The sequence below is a fragment of the Trachypithecus francoisi genome, unplaced genomic scaffold, assembly GCF_009764315.1.
Source record: "Trachypithecus francoisi isolate TF-2019V2 unplaced genomic scaffold, Tfra_2.0 Lachesis_group11, whole genome shotgun sequence".
Lineage (NCBI taxonomy): Eukaryota > Metazoa > Chordata > Mammalia > Primates > Cercopithecidae > Trachypithecus > Trachypithecus francoisi.
This window is the reverse complement of record NW_022681456.1, coordinates 114,083,231-114,110,202: the sequence shown is the minus strand read 5'-3', so window position 1 is coordinate 114,110,202 and position 26,972 is coordinate 114,083,231.

Sequence of the window (26,972 nt, the reverse complement as noted above, 5' to 3'; positions counted from 1 at the left end):
CTACATGTGGCTTGCCAATTATCCCACCGCCATTTGTTAATTAGGGTGTCTTTTTTTTTTTTTTTTCGAGACAGAGTCTTGCTCTGTCTCCCAGGCTGGAGTGCAGTGGCACGATCTCGGCTCGCAGCTCACTGCAAGCCCTGCCTCCCAGGTTCATGCCATTCTCCTGCCTCAGCCTCCTGAGAAGCTGAGACTACAGGTGCCCGCCACCATGCCTGGCTAATTTTTTGTATTTTTTTAGTAGAGACGGGGTTTCACCATGTTAGCCAGGATGGTCTCAATCTCCTGACCTCAGGATCTGCCCGCCTCTGCTTCCCAAAGTGCTGGGATTACAGAAGTGAGCCACCGTGCCTGGCCCACTTTATGCTTTTGTTGGCTTTGTGGAAGATCAGTTGGCTGAAAGTATTTGGGTTTGTTTTTGGGTTTGCTATTCTGTTCCACTGATCTATGAGCCTATTTTTATACCAATACCATGCTGTTTCGGTGACTATGGTCTTGTAGTGTAGTTTGAAGTAGAGTAATGTGATGTTTCCAGATTTGTTCTTTTTGCTTAGTTTTGCTTTGGCTATGTGGGCTCTTTTGTGGTTCCATATGAATTTTAGGATTGTTTTTTCTAGTTCTGTGAAGCATGATGGTAGTATTTTGATCGAAATTGCATAGAATTTGTAGATTGCTTTTGGCAGTATGGTCATTTTCACAATATTGATCCTACTCATCCATGAGCAGGAAATGTGTTTCCATTTGTTTCTGTCATCTATTATTTCTTTCAGCAGTGTTTTGTAGTTTTCCTTCTTTCCTTGTAGAGGTATTTTACCTCTGTGGTTAGGTGTATTCCAACTATTTTATTTTATTATTATTTTTGCATCTATCCTGAAAGGGGTTGAGTTCTTGATTTGATTCTCAGCTTGGTTACTATTGGTGTATAGCAGAGCTACTGATTTATGTACACTATTTTGTATCATGAAACTTTGCTGAATTCAATTACCAGTTTTAGGAGCTTTTTGGGTGAGTCTTTAGGGTTTTCTAGGTATACGATCATATCCACAGAAAACAGTGACAGTTTTACTTTCTCTTTACCAATTTGGATGCCCTTGATTTCTTTCTCTTGTCTGATTGCTCTGGCTGGGACTTCAAATACTATGTTGAATAGAAGTAGTGAAAGTGGGCATCCTTGTCTTGTTCCAGTTGTCAGGGGAAATGCTTTCAGCTTTTCCCAATTCAGTTTAATATTGGCTGTGTGTTTATCATAGATAGCTTTTATTACCTTAATTTTTATTTCTTCTATGCCAATTTTTCTGGGGATTTTAATCATAAAGCAATGCTGGATTTCGTCAAATGCTTTTTCTGCATCTATTGAGATAATCATGTGATTTCTGTTTTTAATTCTGTTATATGGTGTATTACATTTATTGACATGCATATGTTAAACCATCCATGCATCCTTGAGTGAAACCCGCTTGATCATAGTGGATTATCATTTTGAAATGCTGTTGGATTTGGTTAGCTAGTATTTTGTTCAGGATTTTTGCATTTATGTTCGTCGGGGTTATTGATCTGTGGTTTTCTTTTTTTGTTATGTACTTTCCTGATTTTGGAATTAGGGTGATACTGGCTTCATAGAATGATTTAGGGAGTATTCACTCTTTTTTTATCTTTTGGAATAGTGTCAATAAGATTGGTACCAATTCTACTTTGAATGTCTGATTGACTTCAACTGTGAATCCATCTGGTCCTGGGCTTTTTTTTGTTGGCAATTTTTTGTATTACCATTTCAATCTCACTATTTGGTATTGCTCTGTTCAGAGTTTCTATATATTCCTGGTTAAATCTAGGAGGGCTATATATTCCTAGGAATTTATCCATCTCCCCCAGATTTTCTAGTTCATATGCATAACTGTGTTTACAGTAGCCTTGAATAATCTTTTGTATTTCTGTGGTATCAGTAGTAATATTTCTCATTTTGTTTCTAACTGAGCTTATTTAGAGCTTCTCTCTTCTTTTCTTGGTTAATCTTGCTAGTGGTCTATCAATTTTGTTTATCTTTCAAAGAGTCAGCATTTGTTTTCATTTATCTTTTTTGTTTGTTTCAATTTCACTAAGTTCTGCTCTGATCTTCATTATATATTTTCTTCTGCTGGGTTTGGGTTTGGATTGTCTTTTTTTCTCTAGTTCCTTGAGGTATGACCTTAGATTGTCTATTTGTGCTCTTTCAGACTTTTTGATTTAGGTATTTAATGCAATGAACTTTCTTCTTAATGCCACTTTTGCAGTATTGCAGAAATTTTGATAGGTTGTGTCACTAGTATCATTCAGTTTAAAGAATTTTTAAATTTATGTCTTGATTTTATTGTTGACCCAACAATCATTCAGGAGCAGGTTATTTAGTTTCCATGTATTTGCGTGGTTTTTAGAGTTCCTTTTGGTGTTGATTTCCTCCCCTGAGGTCTGAGAGTACTTGATATAGTTAGATTTTCTTACATTTACTGAGACTTGTTTTGTGCTCTATTATATGATCTATCTTGGAGAATGTTCCATATGCTGATGAATAGAATGTATATTCTGCAGTTGTTAAAGAGAATTTTCTATAAATATCTGTTAAGTACATTTGTTCCAGGGTATAATTTAAGTCAATTGTTTCTTTGTTGGTTTTCTGTCTTGTCAACCTGTCTAGTACTGTCAGTAGAGAATTAACATCCCCTGCAATTATTGTGTTACCATCTATCTCATTCCTTAGGTCTTGTATTAATTGTTTTATAAATTTGGGAGCTCCAGTGTTAGGTGCATGTATATTTAAGATTGTGAAATTGTCCTGTTGGACTAGTCCATTTATTGTTATACAGTGTTCCTCTTTGTCTTCATTAACTGCTGTTGCTTTTGTTTGTTTTGTCTGATATAGTAATAACTGTTTCTGCTCACTTTAGCTGTCTATTTGCATGGAATATCTTTTTCTACCCCTTTACCTTGAATTTATGTGAGACCTTATGTGTTAGGTGAGTCCTGAAGACAGCAGAAACTTGGTTGGTGAATTCTTAATCAATTCTGCCATTCTTTATCTTTTAAGTGGAGCATTTAGGTCATTTACATTCAATGTTGGTATTGAGATATGAGGTACTATTCAATTCATTGTACTATTTGTTGCTTAAATACCTCTTTTTAAAATTGTGTTATTGTTATATAGGTCCTGTGAGATTCATGCTTTAAGGAGGTTCTATTTTGGTGTATTTCAATGATTTGTTTCGAGGTGTATTGCTCCTTTTAGCAGTTCTTGTAGTGCTGGCTTGGTAGTGGCCAATTTTCTCAGCATTTGTTTGTCTGGAAAAGACGGTATCTTTCCTTCATTTATGGTGCTTAGTTTTGCTGGATACAAAACTCTTGGCTGATAATTGCTTTCTTTAAGGAGGCTAAAAATAGGACCCCAATCCCTTTGAGCTTGTAGGGTTTCTACTGAGAAATCTGCTATTACTTTGATAGGTTTTTCTTTATAGCCTACCTGATGCTTTTGACTCACAGCTCTTAATATTCTTTCCTTTGTCTTGAGTTTAAATAATCTGATGAGTAGGTGATTATCTTTTTGCAGTGATTTTTTTATGTACTCTTTGAGTTTCTTGTATTTGGATGTATAGATCTCTAGCAAGGCTGAGGAAGTTTTCTTTGATTATCCCCTTAAATATGTTTTCCAAACTTTTAGATTTCTCTTATTTTTCAGGAATATTAATTATTGTTAGGTTTGGGCACTTGTCATAGTCCCAAACTTCTTAGAGATGTTGTTCATTTTTTAAATTCTTTTTTCTTTGTCTTTGACTGATTAAGTTAATTCAAAAGTCTTGTCTTCAAACTCTGAAATTCTTTCTTCAGCTTGTTTGGTTCTATTGCTGAGACTTTCCAGTGCATTTGGCATTTCTCTAAGTGTGTCCTTGATATACAGAAGTTGTAATTTTTGTTTTCATGCCCTCTATTTCACTGAAGACCTTCCCTTTCGTATCCTGTATCATGTTTTTGATTTCTAAGTTCGATCTCAACTGCTTCCTTGATTAGCTAATAATCGACCTTCTGAATTGTTTTTCCAGCAATTCAGAGATTTCATCTTGGTTTGGATCCATTGCTGGTAAGCTGGTGTGATCTTTGGGCAGTGTTAAATAACTTTGTTTTGTCATGTTATGGTAATTATTTTTCTGATTCCTTCTCATTTGAGTAGACTTATCAGAGGGAAAATCCGGGACTCAAGGGCTGCTGTTCAGATTCTTTTGTCCCATGGGGTGCTCCCCTGATGTGATGTTTTCCTCTTTCCCATAGGAATAGGGCTTCCTGAGAGCTGAGTTGCAGTGACTGTTTTTGCTCTTCTGGGTCTAACCACCCAGTGGAGCTACTGGGCTCCAGCATTAGAGAGTATCAGCAAAGAGTTCTGTGATGTTATTCATCTTCAGGTCTTTCAGCTATGGATACCAGCACTTGCTCTGATGGAGGTAGCAGGGGAGTGAAGTGGACTGTGTTAGGGTCCTTGGTTGTATTTTTGTCTAGTGTGCTGGTTTGTGTTGGTTGGCCTCTGGTGATGAGGCGGTGCTTTCAAGAGTGTATCAGGTGCAGTACTGTAGAGAGGAAGCAAACTTGCCCTAGGGTTGCCTGGTGAAGTGTTCAGATTTCTCAGGTGGTGAGCAGAGCTATAGAACTCCCAAGAGATTATGGCATTTGTCTTCGGCAACAAGGGCAGGTACAAAAGACCACCAAATTGGGAATAGGTGTGTCTGAGCTCTCACTCTCCTTGGGCAGGGCTTACTGCAGCTGCTATGGGGAGTGGGGGTGTAGGTATCAGGCCAATGGTTTGGGTGTGTAGTTCTCAGACCAAAGGGGATTATAACTGCCTCTGCTGAGTCAGACAGGTTGCCAGGAAGTTGGAGAAAGTTGGCAGTCACAGGGCTCATCCTGCTCCCACACAGCCAGCAATCCTAAAGGCTGATCCCATTCCCAATGTGCCCCCTGCCAACAGCACCAAGTCTATTTCCAGGTAGCCAGTGACCAGGGCTGAGAACTTGCCCCAGACCACCAGCCTCTCCACTGAGAAATCAAGCAGACTCAGTTTTCCGCTGTCTCAGGGAGCCTACAGTGGCTATCCTGCTGAGACAGTCTGTGGATTCTCTCAGCTTTCTTAGTATGTTGCTGTGGTAGTTCTTGGAGCAAAAGTTCGTGATGCGAGTCTCCATATGCCTCTCTGTCTGTCTGAGTGGGAGCTGCTAGCTAGTCCTACATTCTATATGTGTCTTGCCTAAATCAACTACTTTTTAAAAATGATCTTAATTCAAATATCCTGTTCTCTTGAACTTCTATCCTACCATAGTAAGGTCATAGACAGAAAGAATGTCAGCTTATACACTGGCTGTGCCAAAAATTTCTATTCTAATGATCACATTATGACAAAGTTTGGAAAGCTCGGAATCGAGTTAGGGCAGTGAGGGCAGCAGCACCTGACATTCACTGGGCTTCAAGGTAATGGTTTTATTTCAAAGTATGAATGTATCTCAATATCCTCTGTTAATCTTTCACTGGTTATTAGCTTCTGTAAACATCTCAAAACAATGTAGGCACAATGGCATGTGATTGCAAAGCAAAATGACAACTCTTGTAACAAAAGTGTAGGATTTCTTAAAATTGTTGAAAATTATGTTGAAGAACTACATTAATCCTTGATAATAATTAACTGCTTCAATCACCAGTTACTAATAATAAATGCAGTTAAATGAAGTTAACATATATTAATGTAGTTAAGTAGTAAAAAGCAGTACTGCACTTTTCATTGGTGACTAAGTAACTAAATAAATAAATAAGCAAGAATTGAATTTGAGTTCAGGAGCTTATTTGACACTTTTCATTGGTAACTAAGTAACTAAATAAATAAATAAGCAAAAATTAAATTTGAGTTCATCAAAGAGCTTATTTGACAAAGTATAAGACAGGTGTTAGGAAAAACTGATAAGCACTTGATTTCTCTTTATGATCATGTTGTAAATGTTAGAATTTCTTTATAATTATGATAGACATCTTTATAATTATGCTTCAAAATTGTATTATCTTTATTATATTAAATATATACCTTTAGATATACAGTCAAAGTTAATTTCTTTATTTCATTGTTCATTTTAATAAAAGGATTTTAGTTACACTTATAAGCTAAATTTTAAGTATCAGACAAAATAGATATACATGCATGGTTTTAAGTTTCATTTTTCACGATAAATTTCTAGTGAAAACATTTGTCAATATTTCCTATAATTTTAAAAATTTAAAGTGCATTTAAACGGTCAAAGAGTTTATTATTATACTTTGCAAAGGGAACCAAAACCAGGTTTGGGAATGGCTGGGGAACACTTCCCAGAAGTTGTAGGCTCTGAAAGCTGAAGAATGAATTTCAGAATTAGTCACATATAAGGCAAGTGCCTCATTTCTTCTTTTATTGGCTATCTTCTTTAAATATATTTGTGTGTATTCTCTGCCACTCTTTGTTGGTTGTTCCCCTCCCCTATCAACTATGGACCTCACACATATTCACTGTTCAGCAGGTCTGAAACTCCAAGATTAAAAGTCTCTTATCTGTCATGTTATTGCCTCTATAAGTCACTAATAAGTAGGTGCTAAACTTGTGGTAGCCTGCAACTCCATTGGCATTCTTGTATTTCAGTTTCTTTAAGCGTACTAACAAAATCATGCTGGTATATTAGCATTACAGGAATCCATGCATGTGGTCGATGAGTACATAAGAAACACTTCCGCTATCTCAGGCTACGTAGGATCTCTTCTTATAACCAGAGAGAAAGATCAGGCATGTTAATCAGTTACTGGCAGGCAAAGATGAGAGTTAATGTTAACTCATCTTAGCTGCAGTGGAATATATGACACTCTAGTTTGAGAAACAATGTACAGGATAATATGTTGTTTCTTTAGTACTATAGATTCAATTACACTTTTAGTCCATCTGAAATTGTGAGCTTCCAGTGTATTTTGTAGAGGCAGTGCAGGTTAATAATGTTGTCTTTGGTTCCAGACTGCTTCAGTTCGAATCCTGGTTCCCCTGAAATATATCACTGTAGCTTTAAGTAATACACTTACTCTCTCTGTGCCTTTGTTTCTTCATTTTAAAATGGGGATAATATGAGAATCTACATCATAGGACCATTGCAGATTTAAATTATTTAACTATATTAATAGAGCTTTGAAGTGTCTGTCAAATGACATGTACTCAATATAGGTTAACGATTATTAATAAGTAAATATTGAGCCTTTCTGAGACCCTGTTGTCTTACCAGTGAAGTGGAAATTCTAATATCTACTTTGTTGTATTAAATTAAATACATTAATGTAGGTGAAAACACTTGGCACATATGTGAGCTGGGCAAAGACTCGTGATTGTGTGTCTCTCGATATCCTAACATTTAGCAAACTCTCCTTTGAACCTAGTTGCCTCTTAAGGGAATAGGTGGAGAGTAACAAAAAGATAGTCTTGATGGGGTTAAAATTTGAACTGACTCAATACTCAAAGGGATATATAATTTGAAACACATTTTGTAACTGGATATGAGAAGACACCTTTGAATCAGTAAATGTAGTTCCTTCTCTCTAGACAGGCACTTGTAAAGATGTGTAAGCCAAAGATAGTAATAATCCTAAAGTATTGTTCATCTTAATTAAACTTTGACTTCCCTATTAAAACAATACTTATGGAACTGATAAATTTCTAAAAGTAAACATTCCTAATTCTTTTTATTTTTCCTTGTGCAATGTATAATACAATGTTCTTTAACAATTCAACAATTGAACTTGGTTTACATCTTTGGAAGTGTGAATTTCTATTAGTAGATTCCTTGAAAACATGAACAAAAAGATGTGTAACAGTTGTAGGCTAGCAGAATTTTGATTTGTTTTTATTCTTCTCTATCTTCACGTTGCCACATGAATCACATCTACAATTATGCAGACTCTTGGTAGGGTTACGGCTGCATGCTTGACACTTAGCAAAGTGTTTTTTCCTCCCCCCAGTCATTTTTGTTGTTGTTTGGTTAAGTGCTCCAGGTTTACTTGTACTTTCACATTCTGCAAGAGGCATGGTAATCTGTGTGTGAGAACTACCCAGCTGAAACACACAGAGAGCATTAATACAAGGATGTTATGTCATCTGTGAATTAAACCACAATTGGCCTTAACTATAACTCCTTACAGTGTAGCATTTTGTCATTCTCTTTGATACTAAAAGATGTTCACATACTTGTAATTGGCAGATAGGTTTAATTTGTGCTGGTTATAGAGCAATGAGTGAGGCAATTAAATAGGTTCTGATTTTTTTTTAATTGGACAAAACACTTTGCTTAATCACAAATATAGGAACTTTTAGAGGGTATAAAATTCCTTCTGATAGAAGATAATTATTACTTTGAACTCAATTAAATTTCTGAAAGTGTTTATTAAGGAGAAATCATTCTTCATTTGAATATAGCAATCTTTTGAAACAAATAACACATTCATTTATCTCACACTCAACAGTAAAAATTACCAAGACTATGTTATTACAAAAATAATCACATTTATATATTTTTTTGTTTTTATTTTTCTTCCCACCAAACTTCTAACTGAAATTTAGGGATTAACAACAAAGTGTAATTTCTGGAAGAATGCTTTGTGTATAAACCTTAATGGGTGATTTGAAATGTATCTTTGAAAAGAAGTGGTCCTTCCTTTACTCTCATCAAGCTTGAATGAAAAAGAAGGTCAAGACTCAATAGAGTTACTAGTCTTATCTTGGGAATTAAAGTTGCCAGGGCTTTAGTTTTTACGGCAGGAAAGAATGTAGTCTAGTGGAAAAAAGCATTTGAATACTCAGAGATAAAAGAGTCTAGGTCTCTCTGGGAAGACATTCTCTAGTCTTGTGACCTTTGTTTAGTTAATCAAACTCAGTTCCAGTTTCCTTATCTGTTAGATAACATGTTAGATAATAGGGTGGGTCCTGTCCAACTTCTAAACATCCTCTGATTCTTTAATACAATATATTAAAATAAAATTAAAATGTTACATGTGTTGTCTACATTTAATGATTAAAATGCAATTGCATAATGATTAAAATGCAATAGAAAATTAGCAGTTTTCTTTTTCTGTCCAGTATTATCCCTCCTCTTTCTTTTTCATTCTTGAGCTTCCAGGAGACAGTTACAGAAGAGATCAGATTGGATACATTCTAATATCAAGTATTATAATTACCATATTTATAATATTTATTTTTATAATTTTATAAATTATAAAATAATTTTATAAATATATTATATAATATTGATAATTATAATTGCAATAGAGTATAAATAATTTATACATTTAAGTAATTTCAGGAATACTCATCAAACTAAGGCCTGAAAACATATCACAACATAAAAATTCCAAAATAAATTTGATATTTCACCCGAAAGTTGGCAAGGGAATTAGCCTTTGAGTTTGAAAACCTGTGTACCACTAGACTACAAGGAAAGTGATTTGTTTTTCTAAGACCACCAGAGCTAGCACAAAAGAACCAGCGAGTAGGCAAGGCTAGGAGCAAAACTGCAAATTTATTTTTTTGGTCACCTAGCTTCAGAGAAGAAGGTGTGGAGGGTGAGGTCTGTCGGCCTCTGGCAAAGGAGGCCGAGAGAGTCCCCCAGTAGAGCTCTCCGAGGAAGTTCCTGATGCAGTCCCGACAGGAGTGGGGGCTGAGGAAGTTCGCCGGGTGCGCCTGCCGGGAGTGGCTTTTCTGGGAGTGGGAGGGCAATAGGCGGGGCACGGGCGTGTCTGGGGCGTTCCCTAGATGCGACCAGGTAAATCTTGGTCTCTTCAGATTGACGTCACCTGGCGCATGCCCGGTTGATCTGCACTTTCCCGGGCGCCGGCTGCATTTTCGCACCGGCGGGAAAAGTTGGTGATGAAGAACCTGGGAGTGCGCCATCTTGTCTCCGTTGGTCCAAACAGAAAGCATATGTTGTAACACAGTACTAAGACTATAATAATATCTCTTATTACAAATTGATCAGAAGCTAGAAATAAATTCATAAGAAATACCCTAAAGTACATTCTGTATGTAACTCGGGTAAAGGAAGAGTCACATAATGAACTGTACTGCAAAAATATTTGTATACTCCTTACATTTGTCTGGAAAGTTAAACTACTACATACAAAATAGTCTTTAAAAAAACATCATCAAAATCACCTCCTACTAAACCAGAATTCAAATAAGTAGATTTATGATAGAATATGGTTATCTTAAAGTAAGTTTATTTCATCAAATTTATTCTAAAGAGAAAACAGCAACCTGATAGAAAGGCAGATGAATTAAAGATTCATATTTTGGTGAAATATATTTTTTATAGATTTATGGAATTTGAATATGTATTTTTGCAATCAATACTAGCACCTATCTACTTAAAATTAATATTTAGTATTTTTTCATAAGATAGTATAAAATCTTTAACTGTCAAATTGCATTTATTGTCCTATACACATGAAGTAAGGGGAGACAAAAAATATTTCATTTAAAAGTTTAAATAATGAAAATATTCTTAATAAAGACTCCAGTTAACCATAACACTTCAATTCATAAGGAACTCTAATAACAAGTCAAAATAATACATGGGGGAGAAAATTTAGTTCTGGCTTTCATGGTAGAGATTTCGTGTATCTTCTTCCTCACACTATCCCGTTTCTATCACAGTTCCTACCATATATTATCTGTTTGATTAATGCCAATTATGGATGTTATTAATAACAATATTATTGTTATATCTACAACTTCACAAATACCTGTTGAGGGAATGAGTAAATGGAAATCAAAGTTAACTTTATAAAAAAATAAACTTTCTACAATTAATTGTATATACTTTACCTATGTATAGTTCAATTTTGTTTTATAATTGCCAATATAAAACCCAGAAGTGATCCATATTTGGTATTCTCTGGTTCTTCCATTTCAAACCTTAAAGGTTCACTTTCAAAAAGGCATATCATTGGATATTTTCCGTGTATGAAGACAAATCCTTGAGTAGTTAATTATATAGGTTTTAAAATGCTCTCTCCTTCTTCATGTTAATTAAAGCCATATTATCATCATTATTTTTAACGTTGGTTCTTTTGGTTCATCTACTAAAATGTAATTTTTCTGGTGGAAAACAAAGTAACAGTGTGTTTGGCATCTATTTTTGTTGTAGAAATACATGTGTATTTTTGTCCGGTCTATGTGTTAAAAAATAAATCAATAAACAACACATGCTTTACAAAGCAGTCAACAAAGATTGAGCAAAGCTCTACATGTTAGCAAACTTGTTTCACTGTAATAAATCCTGATGATCAGTATACAAGAAATTATATTCTCTTAATGACTTATTTGCAAGTAAAGGGCAAATTAGAAGCTTTTGAAAAATTTGACCTATTTGCTAACTTTTAGTTCACTAAAGAAATTATAATCATAGAAGTTGAGAAGAGTTTTGCCTATATTAACACACACAGAGAGACATATACATATATGTATGTCTGTATATGTGTGTGTGTGTATATATATATATGTAAAATAGGTGAAAAACAGATCTATATAACTCATATCTTGATTGTTTTAACTTACTCAAGTGGTTTTCCTAAAAGGCAAGACTTCAGCCACATTAAGTCCACAGAAGGGAGTTGTGTCAGTTCTAATTCAGACTCACAGTAGATTTAGAGCCTGATCTTGACATGGAATATTCAATCTTCTGAGAATGTTCTTCCCCTCCTTTCTTATTCTTAGAATCCCACATTATCTTTCTTGGAGCCTCCTTCAATCATCTCAATCAAATAATCCAATTGATATAATACAATCACAAAGACTTAGATTTTATTTTTTATTCTCCACTTACTAGTCATATGACTTTGTAAAATTATTTAACTTCTCTAATCACAATATCTTCATCAAAAAGAAGACTAATGATGTTTATCTCCTAGTACAGTTAAGAAACTTAAGAGTTAAACTCTATAAAGTAATGGCACATAATAGATACTGCATAAACACTGCGGACCTTGCCACCAAGCCACAACGTTTTATACTCACCTTCGTTATGGCATTTACTATCCTGTGTCATTATGTAGTTTATATAAGTGTTCTTTGTTGGAACCCTATTGTTTTACTTAAAATTCTTTGTGTATAGTCCCAAAGCCTCATAAATGCCTAGTATGACAGTCACGCACATACACGAACCTGTGTTGTTCTTGTTGAAGGAATAAATGGCAACAATTGATTGAAAACTATAGAAATTAAGCCTCTCAACAGGGCAATAAAAAACAAATAAAATAGTACACTGAATGTACATATAACTGTGGCTGGCATTTTAAGTATTCAATAAATCTTGGCTCTATTATTATTATAAAATAATGTGTGATAAATAGATATTCATAAAGTTCTAAGGGAATCTGTGGTAGGAAAGATTACTTTTGTGAATTGGAGAAGAAATGAGAAAAGGATTAAAATAGTATCTGAGTCCTTAAAGATGAGTAGAACTTCACCAGGTCCTATTTCATGGAGCTGAATAGAAACATCACATTTTAAACATGAATATTGAGAAGCGACACTTGGTAGGCATCTATCTGTACACTGAAGATTCAGCATATTGAAAATCATAAAATGTAGATGGGAGAAAACTAACTCAGAGACAATTTACCACTAGATGATAAGCATATTTCTTATTATTGCAAGAAAGATATATTAAATTAACATATGAGATAGAATTTATTAATAGTATGTTTTCAAAGTCAATCTTCATTTTCATGTCTTTACTAAAATCATTCCTTAATTCTGGTTGAATTTTTAAAATCGTATCAAGTCACCATTCCAATTCGGTATCACCAATTTTCTTCAATATGCAAACTATCACAACTGATGAGGTAACATAGAAAAAAAAAACTATTATAATAGCGAAACACAAATGTGTACTATGTGGGATGTGAAACAAAGCCATCTTTGTTATATTCTGAAACAGATTGGAAAAGATTCACCCTACATTCAGTTAACGAGAAATGGCAAAAGTTATTAAAATGTGTGGATAAGTAAGAAATTATGCTTCATTTCTTTCTGTGAAATTGTGATAAAATAGAAAATCAACAAAGTAACCCTATCAAATGGATTGCGATTTAATCTTTACTCATTAAAAATAACAGCAGCAACCAGCAATCCAACAACAACAAAACAAGCAGCAAAATGGCTCTGGCCTATTCATTAGAAGATTTTTAAATGGGAAATTTTATCCAAAAATTAAGTATTAAAAACTCAGAAACACTCTTCTCTAAAACCATATCCCCCATACCAGAAAGAATTTGTTTATAAAGACTTCAAAAGGCACTTTCTGAGATTCTGATACTCACTTGTAAATTCTGTGCTCAAGGAAAATGATATCTAAGGTTCCTTTAAATTCAAAAACATCTATGATATTAAGAAAAAAAGAAAAATGAAATGGCAGTTGGCCATGCCTTAATGATTTAACTTGGCATCTGGTCAAATGACCTGGGCAAATGTTCTTCTGAAAAATGTCATGGAATTTTTATTAATGATGAATATTTAAGGTCTCAAGCCATACTCATCTTAAAGAAGACTACTTTAGCTATCTAGGTTATGTCAAAACTGGGTTTTGAATGACTTGACCCTCATAATAATTGAACTAGTTCTGCATGTAAATGCAGTCTAAATCACCTTTCTCTCAAGCATCCAAATTCTTTTGTTGAATATGAGCAAACTATGCTCCAAAAATTAAAGAGATCTACAAACATTTATTGATTCGGGGAACTGGGAGTGATCATTCAGTTGCTTATTTCAATGCTGAATTTTGTGAAGTTAAATTTTGCAAACTTAGTTTTATGGACTATGTATTGTTTAGAAATTACTCATTCCCAATACAACCTTATTCCAAATGTCCTAATATAAAGGAAATGTGTTCATGTAAAATATTGGTAGTGAGAAAATCTAAACAGATTTTCAAGTGAATAAGCAAATTTAAGTAATGACAAAAATAAATATAATTCTTGGACATTTAAATTTTATTTATAGCTAACATGTACCACATGACAGGTATTTTCTTAATGCTTTTTATAAATTGTCTTATCTGGAGTTACTGTATGAAACTTTAGGATGAAGGCACAAGGTTATACGGCTAGTAAATGATGTTACTAGAGTTTAGGAGAGGGGTTTTTAAAATAAAGCTTTCAAACTTCTTATTGGAGTGCAAGTGCAAAGACATGGGCTTAAATCCCAGTGCCACCACTTATGAGCACGGTGAAGTTTCGTACAACTTAAGTGGTTTTACTGTACCTCCATTTTCTTATGTATAAAATGGGAATAATAATATGTGCCCCATAGAGTTCCATTAGAAATAGCTAAGAGGATACATCTGATGATCATAGAAGACTGTTTCTGGCATATATAACAATGATATACTGTTATTGATATTATTATTTTTGTCAAGATTTTTTCTATTTATTTCCATTTGTCAATAATTTTTTTTTTTTTTTTTTTTTTTTTGGAGATGGAATCTCGCTCTGTCATTCATGCTGGAGTGCAGTGGTGTGATCTTGGCTCATTGCAACCTCCGCTTCTCGAGTTCAAACAGTTCTCCTGCCTCAGCCTCCCGAGTAACTGGCACACACACCGCCAAGCCCAGCTAATTTTTTGTGTTTTAGAACACCGTGTTGCTCAGGCTGGCCTGGAACTCCTGAGCTCAGGCAATCCACCCGCCTCAGCCTCCCAAAGTGCTGGGATTATAGGCGTGAGCCACCGCACCCAGTGCCATAATTTTTAATTAGAGTTGTTGCATCTTATATACTACAGGGATATAATAAATAATTTGAGATTACCGTAGGTTGCCATAACTTCAGAAGACAAGATTTCTGGTATGTCAGAAATTAGGAGATTACTGCTTCAACACATTATTAGGAAATATCTTAACTAGAAATATATTCCTGACTATATTAAAACACACTTAGTCTAAATAATAATAATAATATTGTAATACAAAAGCTTACAAGTTAAAAATAAAACAAATATGTGTGTCTAAAAATTGAGTTGATTCTACATGTACTGTAAAAAAGCAGAGGTGTCGGAGAGGGAAAGGAAAATCAAAAACAGTTGAGTGCCTGTGCTATGTCAGATTCTACACTTGGTTTTGTTTGTTTGTTTGTTTTTGAGATAGTCTTGCTCTGTCACCCAGGCTGGAGTGCAGCGGTATGATCTCAGCTCACTGCAACCTCTGCCTCCCAGATTCTCCTGCCTCAGCCACCCAAGTAGCTGGGATTACAGGCGCCTAACACCACACCAGGCTAATTTTTGTATTTTTAGTAGAGATGGGGTTTCACCATATTGGCCAGGCTGGTCTTAGACTCCTGACCTTAAGTAATCTGCCTGCCTCGGCCTCCCAAAGTGCTGGGATTACAGGCGTGAGCCACTGCACTTGGCCAAGACTAGTTTTTAATATATACATCCTTGAAAATTACTCCTCACTTTTTATTAACCTTGTAAACCACCCGTTGCCAAAGCTTGTGGATTCATTCAAAAAATTCATTCATTAGTGCACATCAATCATGTTGATTTAATCCCAACCACCATTATCTCTCACTTTCGTTAATATAATTACCTTCCAACCAGTCCACCTTCATCTTCACTGACCACCTTCTAACTTATTCTCCATGTACATAAAGAATAATGTTTCGATGAATAAATCTGATTATGTCACCATATAATCTTCCCTGATTTTTCCCACTCTTAAAACTTTTCAATAGATTTCCATTAAGACAAAAATAAATATGTGATCATACTCTGCCTACCTCCCCAGGTTCATCTGAGACAACTCCCACTTGTGTGTTTTTTCTCTTCAACGAAGTGGCTCTCTTTTAGCCACTTCCCTATACTAGCAATTGCTCTCCTGACACAGACCTTTGGACAGAATTTTCTTCCCCCAGAATGTTCTTGCAATTCTTCACCTGGTTAACTCTGACTCATTCTTCAGATCTCAAATGAATCATCAATCACTTTTCAAAAATCTTTCTCTGACTTTTGTGACATAGTAAGATTCATACTGCAGGCTCTGAAATCAACGAATGCCTCTCCTTCAAAATGATTATAACAATGTCAACTTTATATGTTCCTAGGTTTATTTGATTTGTCTGTCTCTGTGCTAGATTGGGTTAATAATAGCTAATTTGTATTAGATATTTACTAGGTTCCATGCATTGTTTTAATGTACTTTACACATTAATTAATTATAATTCTTGTAGCAACCTAAAAAGTAAGTTCTGTTATTAATAATACCACTATATGAATGAAAACCATCTAAGGTACAGAAAAACTTAAATACATTGTTCAAGGTCACAAAATAGCAGAGACAATTCAAATTCAAGCATTACATTGAGAGTACATTCTCTTAATCCCTTCATTTGTTGACTTCTAGGAGCTGCAAAAGGATAGCTATTCTATTGTATCCTCAGAAATGAGCGTAGTGATTGAATGTAAGTTGGTAAAAAAATCATTGAAAGATTTATTTGCATTGTATACCTAAATGTAAAATGTACTTTTGTTTTAAACCAACAATCTACTTCTAGGGTTATCTTGCAGTTCTAATGGTACATGTGCTCAATGTATGTAGGACACATATTGTTTTGCTGCGTATAGTAGCAATATGCCAGGAACAATGACAAAGTAAGTCTGTAGAAGACTAACTAAATAAATCACACTGTATTCATATGAATGAATAAGCTATGGCCATATCAAACATTAGAGCTGTATTATTTATATGAAATGATACTGAAAATATAAGGCTAAGCAAAATAAAACAAAAGTGAAGGAAAACACTATGTAAAGCTTATTAAAAATTTTAGATGATGTAAATAAATGTATATGTCTAGAATATCTAGACATATACAAGAAATTGATAATAGTAGCTGCCTTTGAGAATGATGATAAAGGCAATATCCATCAGTATCAGAGTGACTTATTTCTTAATTCTGTTTTTGTTGCATATTTTCTTCTTTCAACAACATATATTGTTTTTCTAATTTTTAAAAAAATACGTTTAATTTGTGGACTAGAAAATAGCTCAATGGGTTTTTTTTTCTTTCTTTCTTTTGTAATTGAAGGCAAATACAAAAGTCTCTCTTTTTTTTTTTTTTTTTTTTTTGAGAGGGAGTCTCGCTCTGTTGCCCAGGCTGGAGTGCAGTGGTGCGCTCTAGTCTCACTGCAAGCTCCGCCTCCCGGGTTCACTCCATTCTCCTGCCTCAGCCTCCCGAGTAGCTGGGACTACAGGCACCCGCCGCCACGCCCGGCTAATTTCTTTGTATTTTTTAGTAGAGACAGGGTTTCACCGTGTTAGCCAGGATGGTCTCGATCTCCTGACCTCGTGATCCACCCACCTCAGCCTCCCAAAGTGCTGGGATTACAGGCGTGAGCCACCGCGCCCAGTAAAAGTCTCTTTTTCAAAAGTATATGTTATTCCTCCGGAAGGATTAATTAATTAGAAGTGAAGGAAAAGACATTAAAACTTTAAATTAAGGCTATCTGCCCTTATAATGGGAAAGGGTAAAAACAACTCTTTAATATACATTTAAGAAAACAATTGGTAGTCACCTAGATGAGTCATAATTCATCTTGGGAGAGAGAGTTGTTCCTTTAGCAAAGCACTTTAAAGGACATTTGAGTATATAACAATGAGCACTGCCACTCCCACACCCTTAACCTCAGGGCAAACATAGACAAAGTAAAGTTAGAGTTGAATTTGTATGCAGAATAAGTAAAAGAAATTATAAGTTTCTTTGGATAGCTTTGTAGCAAGGGGTTCTATGACTCTGAAGAGTGTCCAAGGCTTAGGAGAGTCAGGGTAATGTATCAAAGACTGTACAAGGAATATCACAAGAACAGTGATAGTCAATGTTTAACTTTTAGTCATCTCCTTTTCTACAGTGTGCTCCAAATCTTTAGTAAAAGATGATCACGTGAACAGATCTCTATTAAACGTGCTATGAAATATGACAAATAAAATGAAGTGGTGGTCAACATGAGAAGACAAATAACTGCGGGACCAAGAAGGGTGGTCAAGAAGGCAGGCTGCAGGTTGGAAAAGTAGGCTGCAGGGCAGATGAAGACAAATATAACCTTTAATTTTTCTCATACAACTACATTTCTTTCAACCTGTTAAAAGCCTTCTAGAATTTCCACAGGGCACAAATAGGGCATTGAGGGGTTTTGTTGTTGTTGTTTTCTTGAAACGGAGTCTCGCTCTGTCTCCTAGGCATCGAGGTATTTTAAAATAAGACATGAGGCTCAAGAACTGGGACTTTTACTTGGATATCTTGGCTTTATATGTCTTAAGGAAAAAGTGCAAACTAAATAAAATAATATTTACTTTAAATTCTATGATAAGGTTTAAAACAAAATGCCAAAATTGCATTTTCTAAAATTTAAAGCTGTCCTAAACTCATTAAACCATGTGCAATGAATTTAGTAATAACTGAAATAGAAATAACATTTTCAGTATTTCTCTTAAGACTGTGAAATATAAATTATAGACAGACCCAATTTACATTCAAATGTTTTCCCCAGTATTTTCCTCACTTGGCCATCCTCAAGGTGATGCATGAGGTGATTTGAGTACCATTCTAAAGTATGGTCCAAGGCTAAGCATTCATCCGATTTTCCCATTTAATTGAAATAATAATTTTATATCATCTACATTTTTATTCTACCCAAATTTTTATTTGCTGAATCTTGGAAATGCACTTTAATGATGCAGCACAGTAAGAGGGTAAATTTGGATGTAATTAGACAAAAGTAAGATATTAAATGTAAACATTCTTCATTTGTTAACATTGGAAACTTTCCAGCATAGGTAACTTTAGAGTACTATCTTTGGTACATTATTTATAGCAAAATTCATATGGAAAACAACATATGCATACACACAACATAGGAACAACTATAAAACCATAATTATTACACTATATTAACTAATATTAACTAATATGAAAATATCTTTCTCACCAACTTTTGTTAAAGAATTATCCTATTCTCTGAATTCTTTCCCTTTTAATTACTTAGTGCTTTTTAAAATAGGCTGTATTTTTTTTAGTTTTTGTTTTCTCTCCTCCCATCAAATTATTGTTTTTTATGTGTTCACAAAGTTTTTATTTAAAAATATTTTCAGGCCGGACGCGGTGGCTCAAGCCTGTAATCCCAGCACTTTGGGAGGCCGAGACGGGCGGATCACGAGGTCAGGAGATCGAGACCATCCTGGCTAACACGGTGAAACCCTGTCTCTACTAAAAAATACAAAAACTAGCCAGGCGAGGTGGCGGGCTCCTGTAGTCCCAGCTACTCGGGAGGCTGAGGCAGGAGAATGGCGTAAAACCCAGGAGGCGGAGCTTGCAGTGAGCTGAGATCCGGCCACTGCACTCCAGCCTGGGCGACAGAGCGAGACTCCGTCTCAAAAAAAAAAATATATATATATATATATATTTTCAATGCTTTTGGCATTTTGATCAAAGAATGTAAATTTGGATAAAATTTTAGATGGTTTATGCCAGAATATTAATATATATACATATTTTACATGCAACTGGAAAAAGTATAGTATACCAAATTTGATATAGATGCTAGTGAATCACATTTTATGGGACTCAAATTTTTAATTTTATATTTCATAAATTTGCCTTTTAAAGATAAAATTTCTCCCAACACTTTTTTTTGGTAAAATTTGCATAATATTCACCATCTTAATCACTTTAATATGTACAATTCTGAAACACTTAGTGCAGACACAATATTATGTGACCATCACCACTAAATAGGTCCAGAACATTTTCATCACCCACAAAGGAGACTGAATATCCATTAAACTTGGTGTTTTTGGTCTTTACGGATTGACCTTTTATACATATTTCACATTACATTACACATGTGTGACCTTTTTGTTTTTTAAACTTTCTTTTCACTTAGCATAATATTTTCAACGTTCATCCATGCTGTATCAGGGATCAGTATATCATTTCTTTTCATGGTTGAATGGCCTTACATTGTATAGATGTACCACATTCTGTTTATCTGTTCCTCACGTGATGAACATTTAGGTTGTTTCCACTTTGTGGCTATTGTAAAAAGTGCCGTTATAAGCATTTGTGTACGTATTTTTATCTGAACAGCTGTTGTGATCTGAACAGCTGTTATTTTTGGTGGCAACTTGACTGAGTTAAAAGATATCCAGATAGCTGGTAAAGCACTATTTCTCATTATGTTACGGGGTGTTTCTGGAAGAGACTGGAATTTGATTCAATGGACTGAAAAGGAAGATCCACCCTCATCAATGGGAATGGGAGTCGTTTAATCCATTGAGGACGTGTATAGAGCAAAAAGGAAAAAGACGAATTTGCTCTTTCTTCTGGAGCTTGGGCACTCATCTTCTGTCTCAGACACTAGAACTCCAATTCTTGGACCTTCTATACGAAAACCATTGGCTTCCCTGGTTCTCAGGGACGAATACCATTAGTCCAGAGACAAATACCTTTGGCTTCCCTGGTTCTCAGGCCCCTAATCATATGCAGACATCATAATATGAGACATCTTAGCCTCTATAATCATATGAACCAATTACCATAATAAATTATTTTTTATATAACTAGCTATATATCCTGTTGGTTCTGTTTCTCTTCAGAATTCTGGCTAATACATCAGTTTTTAATTCTTTGGGTTATATACCCAGGAGTGGAAATGCTGGGTCACATATTAATTTTATGTTTAACTTCTTGTGGAACCATGGGGCTATTTTCTACAGCACCTGTACCATTTTACATTCTCACCAGCAATGCATTAGGGTTCAAATTTCTCCATGTCCTTGCCAGCCCTTGCTATTTTCCATTTTAAAAACAATCTCAATATGCCATAATATTATATGACCTGTCCCAAAATATGTTTCATGTGCACTTGAGAACAATGTTTATCCTGCTGTTCTTGTGTGGAATATTGTTCAGTCTTCTGTTTCCATATTGATCCCTGTCTAGTTTTTTCTAGTTATAATTGAAAGTACAACATTGAGTCATCCAACTATTATTATTGAATAACCTATTTCTCTCTTCAATTCTTTCAGTTTTGGCTGCATATGATTTAGGACTCTGTTGTTACATGCATATATGTTTACAATTGTTAAATCTTTTATATATATTGCCTCTTTCACCAACATAAAATGTCCTTTACTTTTTGTAAACATGTTTTTTTTTTCTTTTCTGACATTATTATGACTACCTTAGCTTACTCTTGGTTACAATGACCATGAGATCTCTCTCTTTTTTGAATTATTTCATTTTTAGCCTACTTTCTTTGTTAGAGTGAATGTAAGTCCCGTGTAGATTTACTTATAAAAAATACACATTTGGATTTTTAAAAATAAATTCTGACCAAGTATGCTTTTTAATTGGTTAATCAATTCACATTTAATTACTGATATAACAAACTTTCTATTTTGCTACTTAAAGAAATTCTCATACCTTTTTTGTTTCTTATATCTTCATTACTGCCTTCTTTTATGTTTAATTGATTTTGTTTAGTGACCCATTTTTGATTCCCTTATCATTTTTTTTTTTTTTTTTTTTTTGAGACGGAGTCTCGCTCTGTCGCCCAGGCTGGAGTGCAGTGGCCGAATCTCAGCTCACTGCAAGCTCCGCCTCCCGGGTTCACGCCATTCTCCTGCCTCAGCCTCCCGAGCAGCTGGGACTACAGGCACCCACCACCACGCCCGGCTAGTTTTTTGTATTTTTTAGTAGAGACGGGGTTTCGCTGTGTTAGCCAGGATGGTCTCGATCTCCTGACCTTGTGATCCACCCGTCTCGGCCTCCCAAAGTGCTGGGATTACAGGCTTGAGCCACCGCGCCCGGCCGATTCCCTTATCATTTTATGTTCTAATAGTTTTATTATTTTCTTAGTGCTTTTCCTGTGGATTATAATTAATATCCTAAATTTATCACAATGTAGTTTGAATTAATACAAATTCAACTTCAAAATTATAAAAAAATTTCTAATGCTTTATGCACTTTAGTTTTAAATTATGAAGAAAAAAGCTACAAATAAAAATACAATAGTATGTGTTTTAGTTGTATTATAAGTACTTATATTTATCTATTTAGTTATCATTAACAGTATTATTATTTCTTTGTGTAGGTAAAAGTTACTGAATAGCGTCCTTTTATTTTAGCTGGAAGCCCTCATAAAGGTGAAAGTCATTTTTTCGTAGAGTGGATTTACTAGTAGTGAACTTCCTCAGCTTTTGTTTATCTGGGAAAATGTTAATTTTCCCTTCATCTTTTTAAAGAAAGTTTGGCACATACAGGATTCTTGGTTGACAGGACCTTTTCTTTTAGCACTTTAAAAATATCATTCCACTTTTTCCATGATTTCTAATGAAAAATCACAGTTAATCTTATTAAGAATGCCTTTTTTAATTGAGGTAAAAAACATATACAATTTGCTGTCATAGCCATTTTAAGTACACAATTCAATAGTGTTAACTAGATACAAACTGTTGCACAACAGATGTCTATAATTTTTTATCTTTCAAAACTGAAACTCTGTGATCATTGAACAACAACTCCCCTCTTCCTCTCTTCTTTCCCTGGAAATAACTGTTCCACTTTCTGATTCTAGGAGTTTGACTACTTTAGTTAACTCATGTAGTTAGAATCAAACAGTATTTCTTTTTTTTTGTGACAGGCTTATTTCACTTTGCATAACGTCCTTGAGGTTTATCCATGTTGTAGCATATGACAGAATTCCATTACTTTTAAAACTGGATAGTATTCCGTTACTTTTAAAGCTGGATAGTATTCCATTGTATGTAAATATCACATTTTTTAAATCATCCATTGATTGACATTTAGGTTGCTTTCAGTTTATGGCTTTTATGAATAGTGCTGCAGTAAACATTTGTATACAAATCATCCCTCAAGCTATTTTTATCGATTCTTTTAGATATATACACAGAAATGGAATTGTAGGATTATATAATAACTTTATTTTGATTTTTTGAGGAATATCCATGCTGTTATCCATAATGGCTGTGTCATTTTACATTCTCACCAACAGTGCACAAAGTTTCCAATTTCTCCATATCCTCACCATAACTTACTTTTTTTAATAAAAAGATAAGTGGGATCATATCTCATTATGGTTTCAACTTGCATTTGCCTGATGATTAGTGATGTTGAACATCTTTCCATAAGGTTAATGGTCACTTATATATTTTCTCTGGGGAAATGACAGTTCAAGTCATTTGACAATTTTTTTAGTTATTTGACTTTTGTTATTGATGTGAACTTGTAGGTGTTCCTTACGCATTAACCCTTTATTAGGTATTTGGTTTGTAAATATTTTTTCCCATCCCTTAGGTTACCTTTTAGCCCTTTGATTATTACATTTGCTATAAAAGAGTTTTTAAGTTTGATGTAGTCCCACTTGCTTATTTTTGCCTTTGTTGCCTATGTTTTTGGTGTCATATCCAAGACATCATTGCAAAATCCAATGTCATGAAGCTTTTCTTCTATGTTTTCTCCTAGGAGTTTTACAGTCTCATGTCTTACAGATATATCTTTAATCTGATGCTAAAGATGTATCAGATTTGAGATATCTTTTTGTTATATTTGAGATAAGTTTTGTATTAATATATGGTGTAAGGTAAAGGTTCAACTTTATTCTTTTACATGTAGGTATGCAAAACACCATAGTGTTTCGATTATTATCACTTTATGATACGTTTTGAAATCAGGGAGTATGAGCCCTCCAACTTTGTTTTTATTAAAATTGTTTTAGCTATTGGAGGCCCTTTGAGATTTCATAGGAATTTTAGAATTTTTTCTCCATTTCTCTAAAATATGCTGTTGGGATTTTGATAGAGATTATTGAATCTGCAGATGGCTTTGGGTACCATGAGCATTTTAGCAATATTAAGTCTTGCACTCCATGAACATGAAATATCTTATAGCTTTATTCTCTTCTTATTTATTCCAGCAATATTTTTTAGCTTTTGGTGTGCAAGTCTTTTGCTTTTTTGGTTAAGTTTATACTTAAGTAATTTATTATTGAATTGTTATCTTAATTTTCTTTTCAGATTATTATTTTGTAGTCTGTAGAAATGCAGCTGATTTTTTTGTCTATTGATTTTGCTTCCTGCAGCTTTGCTGAAATTATTAGTTCTAACAATATTTTTGTTGAGTCTTTAGTGTTTTCTACATATGAGATTATATCTATAACAAAGATAATTTTACTTCTCCCTTTTAGATGCAGGTCTTTTTTTTCGCCCTTAATTGCTGAGGCTAGGACTTTCAGTTCTGAGTTTAACAGAACACAGGTGAGAGTGAATATTCTTGCTTTATTTCTGATCTTAGAGAAAAAGCTTTTACTTTTCACTGTTGAGTGTGATATTAGCTATGCATTTTTCATATATGGTCTTTATTATGTTAAGATAATTTACTTCTCATCCTAGTTGGTTGAGTGTGGTTTTTTTTTCTCTTTTAATGTGATAAAATACACATAACATAAAATGTATTCTTTTAACCATTTTTAAGTACAGTTCAAGAATATTAAGTGCATTCATATTGTTGTGCCTTCATTATCAGACAGTTATCTCCAGATCTCATTTCATTTTGCAAAACTGAAACTCTGTATCCCGTCAAAAATTACTTCTCATTACTCCCTTCTGATAGCCCTTGGCTACTACCATTCTACTTTCTTTTTGTATGATTTTAACTACACTGAGTACTGCATACAACTAGAATCATGCAATATTTTTGTGTGTGTGTGTGAGTGGCTTATTTTGCTTAACCTAATGTCCTCAAGATTTATCATGTTGTAGCATATGTCAAAATTTTCTTTTTTTCTGTGGCTGTCTATAAAAGCTAAACTTAATTCTGTCATTTTAAAGTGTATTTCCTGTAAGACTTATAGCTTTCTTGTCTGAATTTCCTGCAATACTCTTTTCCTTTGTTTTTATTTAATTTTTTTTTTGTAGTGAAACGGTCAAATTTCTTTTTCATTTTCTTTTGTGTATATTCTGTAGCTATCTTTTGTGTGGTTAACATAGGAATTAGATTTAAAATTCTAAAGCTAAAACACACTAATTTGGATTTATACCTGCTTAACTAAAATATATACAGAGTATTTGCCCCTTTACATCCCTTTCACCACTTCTTACCGTTGCTGATGTCACAAAATTATATTGTGTGTCCAAAACATAAACCAACAATTTTTAAAATGCATTAGTCTCTTAAATTATGTAAAAAATAAAATGTGGAGTTATAAATCAAATGTACAATAATACTGCTTTTAAGAATAATTGTTTTTCTAAAAAATGCATTAATCTCTTTAATTATGTAGAAAACATAAAGTAGATTTACAAACCCATATTACAATAATGCTAGCTTTTATAATTTCTCATATATTTACTTTTACTGAGAGATTTGTTTCTTGATATCACTTCAAGTATTCTCTAGTGTCTTTTAATTTCAACTTGCAGGAACCCTTTCAGCACTGAATGTAACTTTGGTTCTTCTTTTTTCCTTCCCAAGGTCGAAGTCATGTATTAGAAGTTTTCACCCAATTTTGCTGAGCTATGTCAGCTTGCAGGAGGGACAATTGTGGGTAAAATAAAATAGCTTTTCTTACTTGTTAATTTAATGTGGCTATTTGCTTTGTGCTTGTCTGGATATATTAGTCAGGGTTCTCTAAAGGGACAGAACTAATAAGGTAGATGAATATATGAAGAGGAGTTTATTAGGAGAATTGACTCACAGAATCACAAGGTGAACTCCCGCAATAGGCAATCTGCAAGCTGAGGAGCCAGGAAGCCAGTCTGAGTTCCAAAGCCCCCAAAACAGGGAAGCCGATAGTGCAGCCTTCAGTTTCTGGCCAAAGGCCTGAAAGCCCCTGGCAAATCACTGGTGTAAGTCCAAGAGTTCATAAGCTGAATAACTCAGAGTCTGATGTTCGAGGGCAGGAAGCATCCAGCACGGGAGAAAGGGAAGCCAGAAGACAGCCAGTCTAGCCCTTCCACATTCTTCTGCCTGCTTTTCATTCCAGCCATGCTGGCAGCTGATTAGATTGTGCCCACCCAGATTGAGGGTGGGTCTGCCTCTCCTACTCCATTGACTGAAATGTTAGTCTCTTTTGGCAACACCCTCACAGACACACTTGGGAACATTACTTTGCATTCTTTGAATTCTTCAATCCAATCAAGTTGACACTCAATATTAACCATTACACTGGGGTACTGCATCTTCTTAATTGGCTTCTGGAATTTTCATGAAGGCTTTTGGGTTGCATATTGTTTTTAAGTCATTGTCTCTGTGGGGGACACCAAAATCTGTGGCTTTCCATTCTGCCATCTTGCATGAAACAGAGAATGCCTTTTATATGACTGACTTTGCTTTCTGCTGTCAAATTTCTTTCTTTGTCTTTCAATAATTTGATTGTAATGTGTTGCCGTGTGGATCCTGTTGAGTTTATTTTAGAGTTAGTGGGCCTATTTATATGTGTAGATGTATGTTTTCCATAAAATTCAGGAAGTTTTAGGTCATTATTTCTTCAAATGTTCTTTTTGTCTTTTTCTTTCTCTCCTCTTCTCTGGGACTGCTATTATAAATTTGTTGGTATTTGTCATTATTAGTTGGACTATTTGTATGTGTAGATGTATGTCTTCCATCAAATTTGGGAAGTTTTAGGTTATTATTTCTTCAAATGTTCTTTTTGTCTTTTCCCATCTCTCTTCTTCTCTGGGACTGCTATTATAAATATGTTGGTACACTTGACACTTAAAAGTCTTGTAGGCTTTTATTTTTCTTCATTCTTCTTTTCTTTTTACTCTTTAAGCCAGATAATCTCAATTGGCCTTTCATCAAGTTCTCTGATTTTTTTTTTCTTATTACTGTTCAAATTTGCTGTTGAT